Consider the following 11595-nt stretch of genomic DNA (forward strand, 5'->3'; position numbering starts at 1 on the left):
CCCTTCCTGAAGCCAGCCTGTTCTCTTGGTTGACTGAAGTCAAGTGTTGCCCTAATTCTATTGCCACTTATTTTGGTGAGGTGAATATCTTATAGAATACTGAAAGTAAGCTAATGGGTCTATAATTCTTCAGTTCTTTAACGTCTCCCTTCTTATGGATTAGTATAATGTTGGCGTTCTTCCAGCTTTCTGGTACACTTGAAGTCGTGAAGCATTTCGTATATAGGGCCGCCAGCTTTTCAAGCGTATCTCCTCCATCTTTGATTAAATCGACTGTTATTCCATCTTCTCCAGCAGCTTATCCCCGGGTCATGTCTTGCAAGGCCCTTCTAACTTCATCGCTAGTTATAGAAGGAGCCTCTGTATCCTGTTCATCACTACTTCGAATGAAAGTAGCTTGACTGCTCTAGGCACTGTACAGGTAAGTATACAATTCTTCCGCTCCTTTTACTATGTCATCGAAAATGATGATGATATTACCCTGCTTATCTTTCAGTGCATACATCTTGCCTTGTCCTACACCAAGTTTTCTTCTCACTGATTTTATGCTGCGTCCACATTTAACAGCTTCAACAAGTTACAATTTCGAATATCCCTTACTTTCTTCTTCTTGATCAGTTTCGGCAGTTCAGCGAAGTCTATCTGATCTCTCGAGTTTGACACTTTCATATTTTGCTGTTTCATTATTAGGTCCTTTGTTATTTGGGAGAACTTACCTACTGGTTGCCTTGGTGCCTTACCTCCCACTTCAGTTGCTGCTTCTGAGATCAGCCTAGTTGCGTTTCATTGATTACATCTATGTTGTCTTCATCTTCCTGTTCTAAAGCTGCATATTTGTTTGCGAGCACCAGCCTGAATTGGCCTGCTTCTAACCCTTACTGCGTCTAGGTTGGCCTGTTTCTTCTTGACTAAATTTATTCTTTCTCTCTTCAAATTGAGAGAAATCCTAGACCTCACTAACCTATGGTCACTGCACTTAACCTCATCTAACACTTCTACATCCTACACTATGCTGGGATCGGCAGAGAGTATGAGATCTATTTCATTCCTTGTTTCTCCATTGGGGCTTTTCCAGGTCCACTTGCTGTTGCTGCCCTTCCTGAAGAAGGTATTCATTATTCGGAGCCTATTCCTTTGCGCGAATTCTACCAACACGACTACAGTATATTGAGTGTTCTGAACATCTTATACCTCCTATTCAGCTTTATTACGACGACTGCTACCCTCTCATTAATACTGTATAATTCATCAATGTTGCCCGCTATGTCGTTATGGATTAGAGGTCCTACCCCGAATTGTCTCTTATCTGGAAGACCTCTGTAGCAGAGGGCGTGTCCGTTAGCACTGTATAAGCCTCACCAGTTCTTCTCACCTCACTAAGGCCAATATATCTCAGGCAATACCTGATAATTCTTCAAATAGCCCTGCTAAGCTAGCCTCACTCGAGAGGGTGCGCGTGTTGAACGTTGCCAGGTTCGGATTCAAATGGCGGCCTGTCCGGACCCAGAGATTCTTAGCACCCTCTGCCGCGTAGCAGGTCTGACCGCCGCTTTGGTCAAGTGCTCCGCAACCGCTGGGGACTGAGGTGCATGGGTTAATTGTAGGAGTCATGAGGGAGGTAGTGGCCGAATACTGCACCAGGGAGACCAATTCCTGTTCTGGTGAGGGAGTACGTGACTTTGTTAAAGCTTAGTGAGCCTTCCTAATTTGGTTGCACCTGGACTAGTACAGCCCCACAAGCTCTCGCGGCAATATTTTTGTTATTTTTTGCCAGCGTTAGGCGCCACTCAATGCCTGAAAATGTAGTGGACTGGAGGAGGATTCGAACTTACGACCTTCAGATTAGAGGCCGGGTGTTCTACCTCTGCTCCACGCCACCACTTTTTTTTTTTTTTGAACATGGTATTTATTACAATGAATGAAATGTAGAGCAGGAACTATTATTGTAAATAGTTCCTGCTCCACGCCACCACTTGCGCTTAGCCCAGCCCAAATACGTGCTTAGCCTAGCCTAAATACGTAGCCAATACCTTACGATATCCAATCGATAGCCAATCAATATGCAATCGATAATTGGTCAATAATCAATAAATTTCTGAAATGCTGGGGATGACTTGGTAGTGCTCATCCTAGCCCAAATACGTGGTCAACAGGCGCGTAGCCAGGGGGGGGGCTGATGGGGCTTCAGCCCCCCCCGAAATTTTTTCGAGCTGTCATGCACCGCCGACCAAAACAACCACCGGCGCCGGGAATCATTGTGGATTTGTCTAGAATGTATTTTTGACACTCGAAAAGACATTTCGGCGCGAAAATTGCGAACTCGGGCTGGATTTCGTGGAAACGCCCATGCACCTGGAGTCACATAACGTAAGGAGCCCCAGCCGAGCACAAATTTTCAAGGGATTTTCGACAGCGAGCGGGCGCGTCGCGGCATCTCGCAGCGGCACCGGAATCTGCGGAGCGCATGGATTTCAATTGCGAAACTTGATGGGTATAAAGTTCTCATACACTTTTGACGCGAAAAGTGCACTGACATTTCCAAAGGCGTGCTTCTGATTTTTAATTCTGGAACTTTCTGGGTTTAATGTTTTTATAAACTTGGGCCAACATGCACGCACTCGAACGCGCGTGTCCAAGCCGTTCCAGAAATGGAAGGACGCGCTCGCAATCTTCCATACACACGCAAATATTAAATATCACCGTGACTGTCAGCTGGCATCTGACAATTTTCTCCAAACATTTTCAGCAAGCGCGCCCAATGTGATCGATAAGCTGGACCAGGGCAGGCAAAGTAAAATAAGAGAAAATAGAAGAAACTCAACGGCCTATTTAATTTGAGACAGTTATTTTTGCGGGCGGCAAGGTCTTGCTCTCCGTGGCGATAGGGACACTGGTCCTATAGATTTAAGCAAAGCCCCTGCTGAAAATACAGCTATTTCCAGAGCGCTTCTTCGCATGCGAGCTGATTGTGGAGATACACATCTGAAGAACCATTTGGAAAGTTGCCCCAGTAATGCCTCGTATTTAAACCAGACGTACAAAACCAAATTATATAAATTTGTGATGAAATTATCAAAGAAAGCCTAGATGCAAAACTGAACGCTGCAGGCTGCTTCTCCGTACTTGCTGACGAAACGACGGATATTGCTGGAATCGAACAGCTTACTGTTTGTGCAAGGTACGTAAACAAGGATGTCAACGATATCGAAGGAAAGAAGGAAGGAAGGAAAGTAAGAGGTGAAAGGCAGAGAGGTTAACCAGGTTAAGTGTCCGATTGGCTACTCTGCACAGGGGGATGGGGTAAGGGCAGAAAAGATTAGAAAACAAAAGAAGATTAAAAAAAAAAACTAAAAGAAACGTATCAGTCCGCACATTCTATAGTTTTTCACTAAGTCCTGTTTCTTTTAAAAAGCGTAATAGCGCTTTTAAAGCAGTTCGTTCCGATGTCGGCTGGGACCAGGGACCAAGAATTGTGGCTTCCGTAAGAGGACGGCTGTCTACCTTGTCGAGCGTGGTGCTGAGGAAACGATATCGAAGGGTTTTTAGGTTTTAGCACAGGAATAGATGCCGTCTCTCATGGAGACTGCAGGTTATATGTACATGTGTGCAAACTAGAGCACTGCACGGGCTCGGTCTTACCCGAAAGCCCGGGCCCGGCCCTGGTAGAGCAGTTTTTTCACGGGCTCGGGCCGGGCTCGGGCCGGTTTCGAGCCGGGCTCGGGCCGGGCCTCGGGCCTAAGGTAAACGGGTGGCGGGCCGGGCGGGTAACGTAGATTATTTCCGAGCCCGGGCCGGGCCCGGGTCTCGCCATAAAAGTTTTGTTCGGGCTCGGGCGGGCAGCCCAACGTAAAAACGGGCCCGGGCCAGGTCCGGGCTGAAAAAATCGGCCCGTGCAGTGCTCTAGTGCAAACTGCTGCATATTCTAGTCGCCCTTCCAGTGCCACTGCCAGCGCAGAGAGATTTTCAAACATGAGATTACTAAAAAAACCACTTGCGCTTTACAATGAGGAATCCATGGTATCCTGCCGCTTCTATACGCCCACAGAGACGTCACCATCAACGTGTCCGAAGTTACTGAACGCTTCGCTAAACCTCCCCGCCGAGTGAAGTTTATCGTTTAGATAGCGAAGCAGCAAAAATCAACGCCTGTAAAAATATCTGTTCCTTCACGTTCCTATATAAGCTCGTAATTATGAAAACGTATGACTTTTCATTAGCTTTTATAACCACAGAAATTTTCACCGTTTATTGTAACAGTTATCATGATGATCAAAATTATCCTGGGAATACAAAAATTACGGGGACATCAATAACCAATTTTGACAAACCTTGCTCATTGAAAGCCCGGCACACGCGGCGTTTCCCAAAAACGTACTGGGATGTTAGGTAAATCAACTTGCTGCATCATCTGTGGCTTTCGTTTGTTCTTTTCTTTCCTATTTAGCTACATGTATTTACTTCTTTTTTGAAACGAAGCAATTGCCTTCTTTGACTTTGGGTGCAGAATAATTGTTGCCGCTGTGCAGGCAGTTAAAATACGCATTTTCGTATTGATTTCTGCATTCTTTTTTTCTTATTCTAGCCACATGGTGCTGTCGCGATCGCAGCATGGCCCAAATGCATATCACAATTTCTGAGATCATAGTTTTGTTCTTGTCTGGATCGTCTGTCTTTATACTCGAATGCGTGAAGTTTACTATCTGTGACTGCGCAACATGTTTATTTGTCTTGTTTGACGCATTATATACAATGACGTTTCCTTAGATACGTAGATTTATTGCAGACTGATACGTATATTTCAATATCTTGTTGCGAGGTTTTGTGTATACAAGCAGTGAACTTGGTTTCACGCGACACTTTCTTGCCGTTTATCTTGGCATTTGTATATTCCATTCTATCTTCGCATTTCTAATGTATATTTTGCGGAACTTCTGCTTTTTATATGTACTCGTTGTTGCAACTATAATTTCGGTGCAATTACAATATACGACCGGTAACATCTGCTCCTGCGCAATCCATTCCAACGAAGGACAGCGTCATTGAGGTTTTCCCCTGGCCGTTGCATATGTACAAGAATGTAAACAAGGTTGTTAAATGACAAAGTTCATCAAAATATTTGTCAACTTGTTCATTTTATGGCCTTTACGTTTTTCATACCAGCTGCATGCACTGCTTTGCTGGTTTCGAACTGATATAGTTCTAAAGTTCGCGTGCTATTTTCTTTACTTATTAGATAGACAAAAAAAAAAACACCGGAGCATTGATATCAGCCATTACTGCCACAATTTTTGGGACATACGAAGCTATTCTTTTAGGAAACAAACACATAATTTACTTGTCTTGACTGTGTGTAGCTTTAAATAATTCGTTTTCAGCACCTAATATACAATGGCATTGGCAATGGCAATGCAGTTATTATTCATGTATTTGATGCCTCGACAACGTTTATAAGGAGGAGGCCGCGTTGCAACTTGAGCCCCCCCCGAAAAAAATTTCTGGCTACGCCACTGGTGGTCAATACCTTGCGATGACCAATCAATAGGTAATCAATAATCGATTAATAATCCCGGGAAATGCTGGGGATGACTTGGTAGTGCTATGTGCCGATCAGCTCCGCTGTTTCTTTAGACTTGCGCCACTAATGCAAGCTACGCAATTTTTTTATTTATTTTTTATTCGCTTGGGTTGCCACGCGGGATAAAGTTGGGATGAAATTACACATAGGCCTAGAGGCCCGTTTCATACGGATACTGCGAAAGCGACCTGTAAAAAGTATTGTTCATGAGCCATCGTTCATAGTCTTCGGCATAGGTCGGCAAACTCGCTCATGAGTCGACTCATTCAAACTCAGACTGACTCGTGGGTCTGAGTGAGCCCGACTGAGCAGAATTGTGGTGAGCATGAAGTGAGCTCGGCTGAGTAGAATTTTGGCGAATCTGAGTAGAAGTGATCCCTAAGCAGAAAATTATATTTTACGAGTGAGTCTGGGTGTTTATTTTGCCGACCTACGGTCTTCAGGTTGAGTAACTTCCCATGAGTACACTTTCCAGGACTGTCTTTGTCCCAGGGCACGACCAAAGTGGACACAAATTCAGAACGCTGTTTCTGTCTATCTAACTTTATGTTTGGTCTCCTTTTCCTTGTCAGTGTCCGCGCCGGTAACGTGATATTTACTGGTCAGTTTCCTAGCTTTTTTTTTTCTCCACTGGGAGTCGGCATCTTTCTTATGTAGGTACAGTGGACACTGCTGCAGAGCAAGCAGCTGCCCGAGTCGCCAAGGTCTCCCAACTAAGAGCCCGATTGTTCTAAACGCAGCTGGCTTCCCGTAAGCACAGCTGCGCGCACTGACCGACCTCGTTCCGAAAAGTACCAGTTGCAGGTAGCCGGCAGGTGCAACCGCCGAGCACCCTCTGTGTCACTGTCAAACCTACCACTCTCAACGATATATGCTCCGCGTACAAGTCTCAGCCGATTAGACGGCAAACTGTTCTCGGAAGCAAAGGTCCTGGGACCTTGGCCACAGTCCTCTAGTATATGCGCAAGGCCACCAAAGCGAGGACATCGTGGGGTCACGCTACGTACATTTTACGAACACATATATGCCAGGGTCTCTTGCACGTGCTTGCTATAATGTCTGTTGCGTCCGTAGCACACGTACGCTGTGTGACAGATGTAGCAGACAGATACATTGCGTGCACACGTTACGCGAGCGGGAGTGCAGTAAACTCCTCGTTCTTCTAGGCCTTCCGCCACGCGCAATGGGCTCATTGAACTAACTGAAGTTTTCAAAGTAAACTGCCCCAGAAAATTCGCAAAGTACGACGTACACACGAGCTGCACACATGGTACATTCCGATTGTAATGCGAACATGCGAGAAAACATCATCTTTCGAGGAAACTCAAAGCCTCTCGGAGGACTATTCACGTGTATGACAAAAAAGGTCCATATTGGATAACCTAAGGGCAATCCGTGGTATGTAATATCGAAACATGTCCATGCGCGATATCCTTGGGACATCCGCGATAGGAGATCCACAACTGGACGGCCGTTGGATGTCCAGTTTGTATGTGAAACGGTACATGGACATTGGGACTTGATTCGGACGTGCTACGGACGAAGTGTTTTCACTGGGAGGTCTGTAGACGAGCCGACACCCGCTGAGCCGTACTCTCACTAGGAAAGCAGAAATAGCGCTTTTTTTGTGTGTGTATGAAACCTCAACCTTGCTCTCTCAGGATCAAGTGTATCGTACAATTTCGTACTATTTCCACACGCTTACGGACTGGAGGCGCCCCTCTGTGAAACATTTACAAAACTTAAGGCGAAATCCATAGCCTCAGAGATCGGGTGGTGCGCGAAAAAAAGAAGAAATCAATAAAATACGACTTAGGCGAAAAATAACAATTGGGGGTGGCCCGCGGGGATGCGATTATAGCTTTCTAGTTTCTAATCAGATTTATTTTCTAATTCTATTGCTCGATATTTCGGCAGCGCAAAGCGTTTGCTTCCAGTGTTCCGGGAAGCTAAGCGCATCGGATTAACAACGCTTGCGCCCATGTGAAGATTTTCTACCGTTTTGGTCACCTATATACTTGAAGAACCAGCAGCACGCACGCTTTTGGTGAGCTCGTTGTTGGACTAGTTGGTATAACGGAAACAACGCAGAGAATGGAACAAGAAAGAGAGACGCTGTTTCTCCCTCTCGTTCTTTGTGATGTTTCCGTTATAAATACACTTATGGGTACTGATCGAGTCACCAAGCACTTCTGCCTTTCGTTCTACTGCGGCGTCCAGTCGCTCTTGGCAGCGGTCTTGCTTGACAGTCAACGTTAAACTATACGTCTGCATGCCGATTTAACAAAGGTCACAGTAACTGACGTCGTCCAAGCCCACAACATACACCTGTATATTTTGTGCTAACGGTGCATGAAGCGCCCCGCAAGCCGTTGTTTTCTGCTTAGCTCCAAGCTGCGCCTGCGGAGTATATTGCAGCAGGAGAGGGAAATCCACAGACTACGCGCTCCCCGTACGAATGGGACGGCCTGAAAAGACAGCACGCGCGCCGCCAAATATCAGGAGGCAGTGTAAACTTTATAGCCACCGAGACTGCCGGCTTGGCATTTGCGGTGTGCCAGCAATCTCGTGGTCTTCTGTAAATCGGGCAACTTTACCCTGAAGAGGGTTATCACGTCATTAAACAAAGAAGACCAAAAAATCACCGCCCAAGCACTCCGTACAGATGGTTAACCAGCGAAGCTGAAACGTGCGGCCCCGGTGTTTATCACTGTGTTAATCCCGACGGTACATTAAAGTATTTCTCAATTATTGGTTACGTCTTTGTGTTTCTTAATGATGTTACAGGCACGTTCGGTTGCGACGGAGAGAACGACGTCACTGACGGTATGGCCGCAGTTCACCATTGTCGCATTGCCGCTTGGGATTCTTCGAAATTAAATTGCTTCAAAATTAAATCTGTCCATCACGTAAGACAATGAATGGCTCATACCCCCTTAAGAAATGGCTCATACCCCCGTAAACGCGGCCTCCCCATTACGACGACAGAAGTGAAAAAGAGAAGAAAAAGAAGAAGACGACGACGACGAACGTGGGAGCAGTGGCACGAGCGCCTGCCGGGCACGAGCACGAGCGCAACCCGAGGGACGCCAACGAGCCAGCTGCGGAAGAAGACGACGACGCTCGAGCCAATGCTGATGATGATAGTTTTCTGTGGACAGGAAACTAACAGACGCTTTTTCGTTTCCCCTAGTTATATACAGCTTCGCTGTGAAGCTATACAAGTGGTCCTAGCTTGAGTGCTGCCATTGGGCAGGGGGGCTATCTTCCAGCTAACGAGGGTGTGCCAGCTAACGTTAACCAACCTGTTAAAAGAAGAAAAAAAATGAAATAAAGGACAATGTGCAAGTTCCGATTATAAGCACCTACAGTATTCAGTCGTCAGACCTCTGAAAATCGAACCCTGTATGACTTACAATCGCGTCTTGCACCGTCTGTCTTTTTTTTTTTTTTTTTCTGCTAAAGGGACACTAAAGGCAAATTCCAAGTCGACGTGGACTGTTTAAATACCATTCTAAAAACCTCGCCACGCGTGTTTTGTGCAAAGAAAAAAAATGACTTAGTTTACGAGAAAATTGCACCTGAAGGGTCCGAAAACCTTTATGGTCATTCAAGTCTTCCGCCACGCCAACCAGTGAGTGGTGACGTTGCATACGCCATCACCGCCATTTGCTGCCGTTGGTGAGTAAAACGGCGACCGACAGACGGTGGTACGATGCCCCGCTGCAACCATGGAGGTAAAAAATACTTTCCTTCCTCCATGGCTGCAACCCATAGAGTTAATATAACCAACTCTAGAGGAAAAGCGCCCCATAGCGCCCATGTATTGAAATCGGTAACCGCAAGGGGCGCTGCCATGTTGCATGCAGGCACGCAGGCGCAGACGACGAGATGCGATTCAGACGAAGCGCGCTATCAACGCAATCCCTAGCCTCCGTCAGTATGGTAGTGCCATCTAGTTAAGGCGCGTGCAAACGCAGCCTTCTAGACACCGTAAATTTTACGTCAAAATTTTCTAAGATAGCCGTCCGATCTTTCTGAAAAATATACGGAATGAACTTCAAACGTTGTCCGTGCCTACGTGCTTCGTGTAAGTGCTTGCTTTTTCGTAATATTTTGAATATTCTTAGTGCTGCAAAATTGAGTCGTAGGAACATGACGGTGCCTTCGCGGTTTCCGCTTTTTTCGCTCAGCTTTTCCTCTAGAGTTAGTATACTAACTCTATGGTGCAACCGCTGCAACTGCTTTTGGTCAAGTGGCGTGGACGTTCGGCCATCCCGTGGCATCACATGAAAGTGAAATTCTCTGCTACTTGCAGTTTGTGCGAGTTCCGCGAGCCACCAAAAACAGCGCAGCACTACACGATAACGGAACTATACTGAAAGGCAAAAGCGCGGGCGGCGCTGAGTCGAGCGAAAACGAAACCTTTCGACCGCCCGCGTCGTCAACCGTGTAATGTCAATGAGTTCTTTTTTTTTAATGAATTAGAACTGATCAAGTAGCATTTGCTTTCGTCTTATAATTCAATAGAATAATGTGTTTATAACTAGTGGTTGAATACTATTGTCCGATACAAGTCAAGAGAAATGCGGCTTTTCCCCGTCAAAGGACCCCCTTCCAGCCAATGGTGTCGCTATTCAACTCACTGCTCCAATTGACAAATAAGCCTTTTCACCTCATGTGTAGTAACGGGAAAATAAAGAATTTGAGCTAAGATTTTATTTTCGCCCAAAATGAATACGTCCTTCGGAACTATACTTATGCGTGTGGTTGCACTCAGAGAGACCTGGCTCTAACAGCGACGTCACATTCACGCAGCGACACCATTGGATGGAAGGGGGTCCTTTGACGGGGAAAAGCCGCATTTCTCTTTACTTGTATCGGACGATAGGGACAGAATTTTAATGAGGAGTGCCTTCGACATCGGGCAAGTACTTGTATGTCCCGGGGGAATCTCTAATTGTATCCTGCATTTGCCTCAATTTCTCGATAACTACGGCTATGTTCGCGATAATATTGACGCGTTAGAGATACTCGAGCACTAATCCATCACTTAAGCTTGACTTAGTATTGGCCTTTAGTGTCCCTCTAAGCTGAACGCAAGTCGCCATAATTATATTTCTGAACAGTTTTCTTCTTTTTTTTTTTTTTGCATTACTATTTAACGCCGTGCAGCTTCTCACAGTATAGAAATACATACTTGTCGGCTTTAGTATAGAAGCGCTCATGCGAAAGAGTTAACATGTTTCGTTCGTGCGTGCGTTCGTTCGTTCGTTCGTTCGTTCGTTCGTTCGTTCGTTCGTTCGTTCGTTCGTTCGTTCGTTCGTTCGTTCGTTCGTTCGTTCTCGTTCGTTCGTTCGTTCGTTCGTTCGTTCGTTCGTTCGTTCGTTCGTTCGTTCGTTCGTTCGTTCGTTCGTTCGTTCGTTCGTTCGTTCGTTCGTTTGGGACACACGGTACAGGTAGTTATCAGTAGTTATCAGTGACGTGAGTTTTCGCGAGCGCACAATTGCAGAGAGCGCATAATCATGCTCATTATTCCCACAGACGTCATCACTCCCTCCCCGCTGCGATGAAGATGTATCGAGGATATGGTTTACTCACCTGATTTAAGACCCCCGTCATAACACGAAGTGCATCGTGTTTCAGATACGCACCTCTTGAAGCACGTTCTGCAGCTTTGCGTAGCAGAACCATGGGATGGAGCTCCCGCCATTATCGTTATTGCTCTTTGCTCATGCCTCTTGTGGGTCAATATCTGCGCACAATACGCCGTTAGTTTAGTACACGAAAGCTAACAGCGTTTCTCGGTCAGCTATAGCAATATAGTCATCTCTTCCTGGAGAAGAGGAACAATGAGCTTAGTAGAAGCGCTAAGAGGCGTCAAATAGATGCACACAAGCCGTTCTTTTCTCTGGCCACCTATTTTCGCAGTAACAATGTATTGTCTGTAGTGAAAATAAAATTTGATTGATTGATTGATTGGTTTATTGATTGGTTGATTGATTGATTGATTGATTGAT

This window comes from Dermacentor silvarum, chromosome 6 (genome assembly GCF_013339745.2).
Source record: "Dermacentor silvarum isolate Dsil-2018 chromosome 6, BIME_Dsil_1.4, whole genome shotgun sequence".
In the NCBI taxonomy this organism is placed as follows: Eukaryota; Metazoa; Arthropoda; class Arachnida; order Ixodida; family Ixodidae; genus Dermacentor; species Dermacentor silvarum.